The sequence below is a fragment of the Gossypium hirsutum genome, chromosome D03, assembly GCF_007990345.1.
Source record: "Gossypium hirsutum isolate 1008001.06 chromosome D03, Gossypium_hirsutum_v2.1, whole genome shotgun sequence".
Lineage (NCBI taxonomy): Eukaryota > Viridiplantae > Streptophyta > Magnoliopsida > Malvales > Malvaceae > Gossypium > Gossypium hirsutum.
Window position 1 is genome coordinate 26,006,481 of NC_053439.1, and position 13,652 is coordinate 26,020,132.

General features: G+C 34.9%; 2 non-coding genes across 2 annotated transcripts; one reads left to right on the forward strand and one right to left on the reverse strand.

Annotated features, from left to right (window-relative positions):
* Window positions 1-107, reverse strand: LOC121215639 (small nucleolar RNA R71). The gene has a single exon (XR_005911614.1). It is a non-coding gene; the product is annotated as a small nucleolar RNA R71 (small nucleolar RNA).
* Window positions 108-13,049: 12,942 nt separating this feature from the next.
* On the forward strand, window positions 13,050-13,156 carry LOC121215853 (small nucleolar RNA R71). The gene has a single exon (XR_005911822.1). It is a non-coding gene; the product is annotated as a small nucleolar RNA R71 (small nucleolar RNA).
* Window positions 13,157-13,652: the final 496 nt, after the last annotated feature.

Sequence of the window (13,652 nt, forward strand, 5' to 3'; positions counted from 1 at the left end):
AAGTTGAGGAACGAGATCACAACTTTCCAACAATTGGATGACGAGTCTTTGTATGAAGCTTGAGAGCGATTCAAGGAGTTTCTTAGTAAGTGTCCTCATTATAGGATTCCTCATTGTATCCAGTTGGAGACATTCTATAATGGTTTCAATGCACATACAAGATTGATGGTAGATGTTTCCGCGAATGGTGCAATTTTTTCTAAGTCTTATAATGAGGCTTATGAGATCATCGAGAGGATCGCGAGTAATAATTATCAATAGCCAACAAATTGAATAGCTTCAGGAAGACGTGTAGTCAGAGTTCATGAAGTTGACTCCCTCACATCGTTATCAGCTCAGGTATCGTTTATTTCCTCTATGTTAAAACAGTTAACCGCTAATAGTAATAATAATTTTGCAGCTCAGCCACCAAGTTCGTTTGAAGTAGTTTTCTGTGTGTATTGTGGGGAAGGTTATTCTTTTGAGAATTGTCCATCAAATCCTGAGTCAGTGTACTATGTGGGGAACCAATATCAAAAGAGGAGTGGATAAGGACCCTAGTCCAACTTCTACAATCTTTCATGGCGTAATGATCCTAACTTTTCTTGGAGCAACCAAGGAAATAGACTAAACAATAACTTATTACAGCAAAGACCCAACCAATCTCAAAGGTTTAATCAACAAGTTCCAGAACCACCTCAAGCTGAGGCATCAAACAGTTTAGAGAACTTGTTGAAAGTGTACATGGAAAAGAATGACGCTTTGATCCAAAGCCAAGCAGCAACACTAAAAAATTTGGAAAACCAAATGGGTCAGTTGGCTACGAAGCTTCGTAATAGACCGCAAGGAACCTTGCCGAGCAATACTAAAAATCCAAGGAATTTGGGTAAAGAACATATCAAGGTAGTGGCATTGCAAAGTGGTAAGACTTTGGAACTTTGATTGATTGATGTCGAAGATGAGCATGTTGAAAAGGAGGAAAGTCAACCAGATGTTGAAGTTCCTACACTAGAGGAATCAGAATCTGCAAAGTCTAACAAGGTAAACCCTAACTTAGTAAATTCAAATATTTTAACATCTTCTTTGGATACAGATTTACCTACTCAGAAAAGTTGACCGGTTTAACCGAAAGTTCCATCAAATGTGCAATTAAAGAAGATTTTGGATGTTTTGAAGCAGTTACACATCAATATTCTGTTGGTGGAGGCTTTATAACTTATGCCGAATTATGTGAAGTTTATGAAGGATATACTGTCCAAGAAAAAATGACTGAGTGAGTGTGAGACTGTTGCCTTGACAAATAAGTGCAGTGCATTCTTGCAAAACAAACTGCCACCAAAATTGAAAGACCGAGGAAGCTTTACTATACCCTGTAACATTGATGAATCTTACTATGGTAAAGCTTTGTGTGACTTAGGAGCAAGTATCAACTTGATGCCTAAGTCTACTTTCAAGATGTTAGGGATAAGAGAAGTAAGGCTTACAACTGTGACGCTTCAGCTAGCGGATTCGATCTTTAGCATATCTCGAAGGAAAGATCGAGGATGTTTTGGTAAGAGTTGATAAATTTATTTTTCCTACTGATTTCATTATTTTAGATTTTGAAGCAGATAAGAAAGTGCCAATTATCCTTGGGAGACCTTTCCTAGCCACGGGGAGGACGTTAATTGATATGCAGAAAGGCGAACTCACCATGCGAGTTCAAGACACCAGGTAACTTTTAACATTCTTAAAGCGATGAAATTTCCCAATCCGGTAGAGGAGTGTTCAGTTATGGAAGAGATAGAAACCTTGGTTTCTATGGAAAGAAATTTTGAGGAAGATCCATTGGAGAAAGCCCTAGAGTTTGACCCTTTGAAGGATGAAGAAGGTGAAGAAAACATGGCTTTGATGGAAGCCAACCCGAGAAATTTTATACAATCCACACGGTTTGAACCGTTGGATTTAGAAGTCAGAGAATATGTGCAACCCAAGTTGTCAATTGAAGAACCACCTAAACTCGAACTAAAGGTACTTCCTTCCCATTTGAGATATGTTTATTTAGGTGACTGTTCTACTTTTCTTGTGATTATTTTAGTAGAACTAACTAAAGATCAGGAGGAACAACTGATTGTTGTTTTAAAGAAATTTAAGAAAGCAATTGGTTGGACCATAGTTGGCATTCAAGGTATAATCCCTTCTTTTTGCAGGCATAAAATCATTTTAGAAGAAGGTGAAAGAGCTCGAATTGATGGGCAAAGGAAGCTCAATCCTATTATGAAGGAAGTTGTGAGGAAGGAAGTGATAAAATGGTTAGATGCAGTAATCATCTATCCTATTTCAGATAGTTCGTGGGTAAGTCCGATGCAGTGTGTGCCAAACAAAGGTGGAATCACAATTGTTGAAAACCAGCGTAATGAGTTAATTCTAATGAGAACTATTACCGGATGGAAAATCTATATTGATTACAGAAAGTTGAACAAAGCCACTCGGAATGACCATTTTTCGTTGCCTTTTATGGATCAGATGTTAGATCGACTGGCAAGTAATGAATTCTATTGTTTTTTAGATGGCTATTCGGGATATAACCAAATAGTTGTAGCCTCGAAGGACCAACATAAAACAACCTTTACTTGTCTATATGGTACGTTTGCTTTTAGGTGAATGCTTTTTGGTTTATGCAATGCACCTGCAACTTTTCAACGATGCATGATGGCAATATTTACTGATATGGTCAAAAATTTTGTTGAGGTTTTCATGGATGATTTTTTTTTTGTTTTTGGTAAGACTTATGATATCTGTTTGAGTAATTTGGCTAAGGTACTGAAGAGATGTGGAGAGACGAATCTTGTCCTTAACTGGGAGAAATGTCATTTTATAGTTAAGGAAGGGATTGTCTTAGGTCATAAGATCTCAAAGAAAGGAATTGAAGTCGATAAAGCAGAAGTGGACGTAATTGAAAGATTACCGGCCTCAATGAATATGAAAGAGTTGGAAGTTTCTTAGGCCATGCCGGTTTTTATTTAAGGTTTATCAAGGATTTATTAAAAAGTTCTAAGCCATTGTGTTTGTTGTTAGAGAAAGATACAGTGTTCAATTTCAACAAAGCATGTTTGGAACCTTTTGAAGATCTCAAGAAGCGGTTAATCTCAGCCCCAATAATAATTACACCTGATTGGAACTCACCTTTTAAGTTGACGTGTGATGCAAGTTACTATGATGGGTCAAAGAAAGAATAAAGTGTTCCACCCCATTTACTATGCAAGTAGAACCTTGACGGGAGCCCAACTCAATTATACGGTAACTAAAAAGGGACTATTTGCTATAGTTTTTGCTTTTGACAAATTTCGCTTATATCTTATAGGTACCAAAGTTACAGTATTGACTGACCATGCGGCCATTAAATACTTGCTCACGAAGAAAGATCCGAAACCGAGGCTAATTCGTTGGATACTCCAAGAATTTGGCCTTTAGATCTAAGACAGAAAAGGTGTTGGAAATCAAGTAGCTGATCATCTGTTGAGGTTAGAGCAAGATGAGGTAACTCGACCACATGTTCCTATCAACGAGAATCTTCCAGAGGAGCACTTATTTGAGGTGAGTCGAATTAATGAAACACATTGGTTTGCTGATTTTGCCAATTATCTTGCATGTGGAATAATTCCTTAGAAATGACATACTAACAAAGGAAGAAATTCCTTCATGATAGTTGGTATTATCTTTGGAAGGATCCATTTTTGTTTAAACAATGTGTAGATAATATAATCTGAAAATGTGTAGCTGAAAGCGAGATTACTGAGATCTTGTATCATTGCCATTCATCTCCAAGTGGGGGACACTTTGGTGGTTCACGTACTGTAGCAAAGATTTTGCAAGCAGGTTTCTTTTGGTCTACACTATTTAAAGATACTTATGCTCATGTGAAGAATTGTGATACATGTCAAAGGACTAGAAATATATGAAGGAGGAACGGGATGCCCTTGATAAACATTTTGGAGATTGAATTGTTCGACATATGAGGCATTGACTTCTTAGGCCCGTTTCCATCTTCATATAGGAACAAATACATCTTAGTTGCTATGGACTATGTATCTAAGTGGGTTGAAGCTGAAGCATACCGTTCAAATGATGCTAAAGTAGTCATTCGATTCCTACATAAACATGTGTTTACAGGATTTGAGACACTAAGAGCTATTATTAGTGATGAAGGTTCTCACTTTATGAACAAATGGCTTAAGTGGTTGCTTGCAAAATATGATGTGAAGCACAAGATTGCTACTGCCTATCACCCCCAGTCCAATGGGCAAGTTGAAAGAGTGAACCGTGAAGTCAAAGGTATCCTTGAAAAGGTAGTATGCCCTAACATAAAAGATTAGTCTCGAAGGCTCGATGATTCATTATGGTCCTATCAAACAGCATTTAAGACTTCGTTAGGAATGACTCCTTATCGGTTAGTCTTTGGAAAGGCCTGTCATTTGCCATTAGAGTTGGAGAATAAAGCTCACTGGGCTTTGAAGCAGTTGAACTTTGATTTTAAACAAGCTGGTGAGAGAAGGATGTTACAACTGGATGAGTTGGAAGAGCTGAGGTTGTTTTCCTATGAGAATGGCAAAATGTGTAAAGAAAGATCAAAGAGATGGCATGATACTCATATACAACTTCGCGAGTTTAAAGAAGGTTAGAAGGTGTTGTTGTTTAATTCAAGGCTGAAGTTATTTCTTGGGAAGTTGAAATCCCGATAGAAAGGACCCTATACCATCTACCGAGTTTATCCTTACGGAGCTATTGAATTATACGACAATTATGGAGGTACGTTTAAAGTTAATGGTCAACGTCTCAAACTCTATTGGGATGGTGAAGTTAATTAGAACTTATTTTCTTAATTTATTACATTTAATTAATTCTTTCTAAGGAGATTGGAACTTAAGCGGAACCGCTGTGACCCCTCCAACCTTTCTTGGGAATTAATTTAATGTAATTTGTTAAGAAGAAATTTTCTAATTAAAATTTTTAAGTTTCATTTGTTTAGTTTAAACTTTAAATTTTTATGTTAATAAAATGGGTCAATTTGGCCCAAGTACTAATCAGTTTTTTTTAAGATACAGTCTGAGTTTGAGGCCCAATACAATAAAAAAAAATTAGGACTTGCCGTCACACCCATTATTTGCCGCCCAAGTAACTTCAGTGTAGCTAAATTTTTGCTACATGTTGCCCTAACTTTTCCCTATATAAACCCCTCGTCATTCTACTAATTTTCATATCCCTCAAAGCAATTTGCTTCCACCCTAAAAATCCCTAAATCTCTTCTTTGTGCAGTCAACCTCAAATCTCGAAAGAAACCCTAGTCATTTTCTTTCTTTTTGCCGAAATTCCCTATTGCTGCTGTAAAGAGATTGCTGCCGCACCATCCTTGCTGTCACAAGATTTTTTCCGTAGTAAGTTATACCAACTTTGCCGATTTCTCTTTTCTCTCTTGTGCAGAAACTCTGTCGAATTTTTGGGAAAGTACCATGTCTCGCAAAAGAACTAGATCGTCAAAGGATACTCCTGAAAACCTGATTGTTGTTGATGAAAAAGTGAAAGAGCGATTTGATTCAATTTTCAAGCATCAACTTATGATGCCGGAAAAAGGTTTTAACTTGAAGAGCAATGATGTGATGGTTGTTCCTGTGCCAATTAGAAAGATAATCAATGCTCTCAAATGGGAACGATTTTGTGATGCTCATTCACTTCTCGATGATGAACTAGTTCGAGAATTCTATGCTAGTTTGACTACGCAAGATGCTACTGAAGTCATCGTTTGAAAGAAAAAGGTACCTTTTACTTCCAAGTCCATCAATGATTTGTTTAATTTACCTGATGTTGAAGAAGATGAGTACTACCCTATGATGAACAATATCAATTGGGAGTTTCTTCAATAAGTGCTTGATGTTGTGAAAAATCCAGGATCCTAATGGATTATAAGAAAGTATGGGAGCCATTCTTGTCGAAGAGAATACTTGAAACCAATAGCAAAGGTATGGTTTTATTTTGTTCGCTACAGTTTTATGCCTACCTCATACAGTTCCACCATCTCGATGGAACGGGTGCTCTTGTTATATGCAATTTTGACAGAAAAGTCCATTAATGTTGGGAAATTATCCTTAAGGAGATTCATGATTGTGCTAAAAAGAAGGCAGGAAGTGCTTATTTTCCATCATTAATCACTTCACTTTGCTTAAGGGCCAGTGTTAAAACACAAGCAAATCTGAAGGGGCAGTATGTTCAAGAGTGTATTACAAGTCATGATCTTGAAAGGTTGGTAGAAAGGGTGCATGAGTTGAACCAAGGTGAGCAAGAGGAACCAACTGAGCCAAAAATCGAAGAGTCAACAACTAAAACAGAAACTAAAGCTGATTCAGTTATAGACACTGAAGAAGAAGAATCTGATAGGAACCAAATAGTCTTCAACCAGCTAAAGGAGCTGAAAACCCTAAACTAAGGGTTGAGCCAGAAGAAGAACCAGTCAAGCTAAGTGTTGAACCTAAAATACAACTCCCATGCCGACTTCTGCAAGTACTTCAAGGAAATCAGAGTTGTCAATTTTGATGGATATGTATAAATTCATGCACAATTAGCAGCAAACTTATTGGAAATATGCAAAAATTAGAGATGATTCAATTCAAAATACTTTTAAGAATATCTCTAATACTTTTGTTCCTGAGTTCTCAGATGCTATCTTTGAGACATGGACGGAAGATACTGACAATGCAAGCAGAGATGGAGCTAAAGAAGACAAGGGGAATAAGTCAGAAAAATAAAAGGGGGGATTCTTGTCCTGTTATTTATTTAATTATTTTTAGATTTTTAGGAATTTATTTCTTTTGTAAATAGGATTTAATTTCTGCAGAATAAAATATAGCAAGCATGAACAAACTTAGCACTTGTTTAGAAAGAATAAGACTAAGTGATGTGGTAATGGGAATGAACATGTCTAGGATTGGGTTATTAGGGAATACTTGGTACTTAAGCAGTCTTAATGACTCACCTCTCTTTCTTTACAACCTTACCTGGTGTTCAGTTTTCATTCATTACTATATTCTTGCAATGAGAACATTTTTGCTTCTTTTTAAAGGGGGCAAGGCAAATTGCTCAAATTTTTAAAATTTTCAAGTATGTTTCAAATCATTCTTTCATAAGTATGTCTTAATAAATGAATGTTTAGAGAATTTTTTTAATAAGATAGCTTGTATGAAATCATGAATGATGATTTTATCTGAGTGATTGTATGTTATCATGAAAATGGAATGTTTTTATGATCTTAGCCTTAGTTAATGTTTGGCTTGAAAACTTAGTTTCTCTTAAGATTAGACATGCATGAAGGTTTATATATTTAGAATTGACTTAGTAACTTTCTTGAGGCGAAATCCTAGGGGACATAAAAATCTAAATGATATAGGCACCATTTTTCTTTGGATCGTTTGAGCCTTTTCAAGCCCACCTTATGATATTAGACCATTGAAACTATAATTTTGAGCTTAAAGGCCTATTCATTGTAATAAACCTACATTATAAGCCAGTTACCATCTTTTTAAAATTATCCTAATTTTGTGCACCTATCTTAACTAAAGTTGTCTTGGGAATCAACATTTTAGGAAATTTTTATAAAGATGTATGTGCTCATGCTTAAAAAAAAAGAAAATAACAACAATGAAAAAGAAAGAGTGAAGAAAAATTTGCTCATTCTCAAAAAAGAAAATGTATGAGTATGAGTTCAAAATAAGTTTGGGGGAGTTCTACAGGTTCACTTGAAGAAAAGGATTGAATTTTGAGAAATCCAAGACAAGTTAAAGGTTAAGATTTTGAAACCGAAATGTCCCATCTCTTAAAATCCCCACCTTTAACCGAGCCCCATTACAACCTTATAAAAGACCTATTGATTTGATGATTATGTCGTCTACATTAGTGGAGAGGAAGTATTAAGTTCAACATATGAAGATCATAAATAAGCCTTATGATTATTTTGCTTGATTGATGAGAAATTGTGTTGAATGAAAAATATTATCTATGGCTGTGAGATACATGCAAACTATGATTCATGTTGGCATATCTTGAAACTTAGAATAAAATTTTCAAAATGTTTGTATATGATTTGCTTGTTAATAAAGAAGGTCAATGAGCATGAATTTATTGATGCATGATTATGAGACAAAGATTGATGCTACTTACACTCTTAGCAAAATTTGCCTTAGCAAGACCTTGTGCTGTGCATGAACATTACTCGGGACAAGTAATGATTTAAGTTTAGGGATGTGTAAACTGAAAAATATATATGATTTTTCGTATATAATTCATTACCTTTTTACTTAAATTTGTTGTTAAAACCAAGTAATTTTAAATAAATTAATGAAATATGCGAAAATATGAAATTATTAAAATGTGATTTTATACTTTATTATATAGTTTTCATGCATAAAATGACTTATTTTATATTATTTTGAGCATATTATATTTTTAAGCTACAAAGTGGGTCATGCATGATTAAATTAAATAATAAAATATAAAGTTATATTTAATAGTTCATTTTTTATTTCATTAATAAATTGGGTTTTAATTAATTAAGTAAATTGATTAATTAAAGTGGTTAAATTATATTATTTGGTTCTCTAAACCATCTACTATTTTTGGACAGGTCTGAGAGTTTTCTTCTAATTGCAAAACCGTCCGAATTGGGGACCAAGTCAACCCAATTTTCGGCTGCGCATGGATTTCATAAACGATTTTTTAGTTTAATTATACAAAGTTCTTGAAGAGTTAAAGAAATCGAAAATTTTCCCAAAGATTTGCTGATGACCGAGTCTTAGTCCTGAGTTGTTGTGGCACTCAAATTGACCAAAAATCAAGGAAAAATCAGTCACCTTTCATCAATTCATGGCAGGCCACTCTTGGAGGAAGTTTCAAAGGATGGACACTCCTATTTTTAGCAAACTAGCTCCCTTGCCTCACCTATAAATAAGAGCTCATTTCTCACTTTTTCAATCATTCCTCATCCCATCATCTCTCACTCATTCATCATTCTCTCAACTCTTTTAGCTATCTTTCCCCTTCATCATCCTTGGATAAGGATTTTAGCAATTAATCCTCTTAAAGAACCCTTGGTCGGCCACCTTGGAGAGCCATCAGCAAAGGAGCAACGCAAAGAAGCGAAGGAGCCTCGTCAGTCAGAGTCTTGGGTGACAGCCACTCTGAATTGGGTTTAACCTTTCTTTTCTTTAATTTAATATAAAGATGTTTTCTATGTGTTCTTTGTTCTTGTTTACAACAATGATAGCTTAATTTTATTTAAGCTAGAATGATTATTTTGATTAAATAATATTTATTTGATTCATGCTTATAATGTTTGTGCCTCAATCGATCATGTTTTCAATTAAAATCAAGTCTGTATTTCGTTCATACGTGATTGAAATGCACCTGAATTAGCTGAGAAATCCTAACCAGAGGACGGCTAATGGACACATAATTGAAATGTGCATGCTCAATTTAGATCCTAACCCGATTGAATTGTAGGTTGCATAACAACTCTAACCAAGCTCTGTTATCTGCATAGTTTTTAGATTTGTGTGATTAAATTGTTTCAAACCTAACACGTCCCTGTTGCCTCACATGAATGCTAAGAAACCCTTAGTAAATAAGGATCAGTAAAATGCGTATTTACTAAATAAAGGATTCCAAAAGTACCAATATGGTTTCGAAACTCATGAAAGATCGAGTTGCCATGGAATGTTTTTCTGAATGTTATTAAGCATGTTGATAATAAATTGAGTTTAATTAAAGTAATTATCCTAGTTTATTTATGTTATAATTGTTGCAAATTGTGTTTAATTTTACTAAAATCTATTTCATTCATATAGTTTGCATACTTAGGATAATTTGCATTAGGGATCATTGTATTTAGTTTAATATATTTTAATCACCACTTCTCAACTATATTGTGTTTTTATTTACCAAACTGTTAATATAATTTTACAAATTAAGTGACTTAGCTCAAATACAATTCTTGTGGAGACGATAACTTGATACTTACTTATTACTTGATAATGACTTGTACACTTGCACAAACCCGAGCGTTACATAAACCATGCCGTAAAATTCTGCACTCTAAGGCTAAAATTATTAAATTACCCCTAAAAATTCTAGGCCCTATTTTGAGGTGTTACACACAGCCACTAAGTTCTACATTTGCATCACAATTCGATTAACATAAAAACATATAAGTAATAAAGATTTATTCCTGCACGAGAGCTAGTATTATGTAAAATTTCTTAGTATCGATCATCTTTTCACTTAAACATATCCACATGAGAAAATCAATTTCATACTAAAAGAAAGTATGTGACACTACCAACGAGACTCACATAAGGGACACACATAGACATACTCCCCCCACAGTTAAAGGAAGCAATGCTCTCATTTCTTAACTACACATAAATCAATAGAGAAAACTCACAAGAATATTACAACGACAGAGACACAAAAACATAATAGTCCATATCAACAAGCCACAACTAATTATTAATGAATAAGAATTAAAAAATAGATAATAGCAAAAAAAATTTAAATGGCAACTGAAAATATAAGAGACTATAAAGAAGAAGAAAAATAAAACTCCCTCAATGAATATTGGAGTTGTCATTATCGGAAGCGGTGTCGAAGGGTCATCTGTCAAACCAATAATACTCATTTAAGATGTAATAATACTCTCACCCGACAAGTATGTCCAACATTTGATCAAGGAAAGGAAGTGGGAAATGATCTTTTTCGATGGCCTTTTTTAACTTACTATAGTCCATGCATCCTCTAACCTGTGACTGCTATAGTAGGAATCAACTCATTGTCTTCATTCTTAATTATTGTGATTCCATTCTTTTTCGGTCCATACTAAACAACGCTCACCAAAAAACTATTAGAGATGGGATAAATGATTCCGACATCTAACCATTTAATGATTTTTTTCTTTACCACCTCCTTCATAATCAAATTCAATCCCTTTGTCCTTTGATAGAGTCCATTTCCCTAAAATATCTGTAATAGTCCACATGATTCCCTTCTTGTGCCTTTTCAAAATTGCAAGTAACTCTACTTCTTGGTCTTTAGTCAACTCTACTGAATGAATGTCAGGTGAAGTAGAAAATAAACCTAAATAAGCATCTTTTAGATGAGGACACAAAACCTTCAAGTCTAATTCATGTGGTTCTTCAATTGACGCTTTTGGTTGCTTGTACTAACATGATTACAAATCTAATGACTCAAAGCAAAATTTTGGAGTGAACCCTTCAAATCACCTTCCAAAAAAGCCAAACATTCATTGTCCTCATCTTGATGCAGAGGGTCAGATAATAAAATATATTCCAACAAATCATGTAGAAAATTAAGTTCCAAAATCTACCACTAAAACAACAGAGTATTCTTCAACCTCATCAAGAGATTTTATAGCCTTGAAGACATTAAAGGTCACCTTATCATCATGGACCCTCGTGATGAGTTCACCCGTTTGCACATCAATCAAAGTTCTATCAGTTTCCAAGAATGAGCTCCCCAAAATAATTGGCACCTCTTTATCTGTCTCATAATCTAACACAATAAAGTCAGTGGAAAATATAAACTTATCAACTCGTACCAATACATCTTTAATATTTCCATCAGGATGCGCAAGAGATTTGTCTGCCAGTTGAATAGTAATTGTAGTAGGTTTGACTTCACCAATCCCTAATCATTTGAAAACTGACATTGGCACCAAATTGATACTTGCACCCAAATCTCACAAGTCTATCCCACAATAAGAATCTCCAATATTACATCAAACAGTGAAACTCCCTGGATCCTCTATCTTAGGAGGCAACTTGTTTTGAAAAAATGAGCTACAATCTTTAGTTAGGGGTACAATTTCAAATTCCCCCAACCTTCTCTTCTTAGAAAGAAATTCCCTCATAAATTTTGCATAGTTGGGCATTTGCTCAAGGGCTTCCACAAGTGGAATGTTGGTATGCAACTGTTACAACACATCTAAAATTTTCTTAAATTGAGTATCTTGTTACTACATCTAGAATCATTGAGGATATGGTTGCCGCAGAATTTTAAATCTATCAAGAACACTTTGCTGCAAATAATGTTATAGCATTTTTTGCGGGTGTGGCAGTGGCAATGCTGTAGTAGAGGTCGCTGGAGTAAACTTTTATAAAGTGGGAATTTCATCATTGGTCTGAATTTCCTATCTATTTTGAGTAACAAAAAACTCACCTTCAACTTTAGAATCTTTTTTCTCCAACATCTTCCCATTCATCAAGGTGACAACTTTACAATGTTCTTTACCCACTTTTCGTGGATTTTCTATGTCATTTAGTAAAGAACCTTGGGGTATGCTTCTAAGCTCATTAGCTAACTATCCCACTTGATTTTCCAAATTCCTCAAGGTTGTTGCTTGGCCTTGGATCAGTGCATCATTTCCTGTGATGTAAGCCTTTAGCAAATTCTCAAGATTTTTAGGAGATTTGACTGGTGGAGGTTTTTAAGCTTGTTGAGAGTATCCAAATGAATAATTTGGTTAAGATGGCATAGGAAGGTTACTAGGACCAGCCGCATGATTACTCCATAAAAATTTTGGATGATTTTTTAATGAAGAATTGTAAAAATTCTACTGCAAACCACTCACATTTTAATTTCATAAGTAATAGATTGATGCCAAATTCCATAGGTAATTTTCAACAACATGACCATCGTCACAGTACACACAAGAGACATCCTCAAACTGATTCAGTTGTTGACCTACTGGGTTACCATTGGAACCATCCATGGTCATGTTCTTAAGCATAACAGATATTGAAGATACTTGGGATGCCAAAGAAGGAAGTTCATCAACTTCATGAACTGTTACCACTCTTCTCCCTATATGCACTCTAGTAGTAGGCCAATTGTTGTTGGAGATCCTTTCAAGAATTTCATATGCTTCATTGTAGGACTTAACAAGAAAAGCTCCATTTACTAAAGCATATATCATCATTCTAGTATAAGCATTAAGACCATTATAGAAAGTCTCAATTTGAATGCAATAAGGAATGCCATGATGGGGACACTTTCGTAATAACTCCTTGAACCTCTCCCATGCCTCATGTAAATATTCTTAATCAAGTTGTTGAAATGTAGTAATTTCATTGAAAAGTTTGGCATTCTAGTAGGAGGAATGTACTTTATAAAGAAACGTTCAGTCAACTTTTTCCATATAGTTACGAAATAGAGGGGTAGGGAGTTCAAACATGCTTGTGCTCTATCCCTCAAGGAGTATGGAAACAATTTCAAGTCTCAAGGCATCCTCTGTAACTCTGACCAATTTAAAAGAGTCACTTACTTTCATGAATGAACAAAGATGAAGATACGGATCTTCAGTAGGCATCCCACTAAATAGACCTACCATTTGCAGCATTTGAAACATTACTGGGTTCAGTTCAAATTTTAGAGTATCGATATCAGGTGTCATCATTCCTGAATTTAGTTCATTAGAGCGAGACAACATATTGACAAATAGCGCAGTCTCTGTCATCAACAACAAGGATCGCATTGTGACCGTTATAAGCAGCTACTTCTCTTTGATATTTTTGTACAAGATTAATTTCTACAGATTGTCTTTGATTCATTCATTCCCTTCTTCTCCTTCTAAAAGT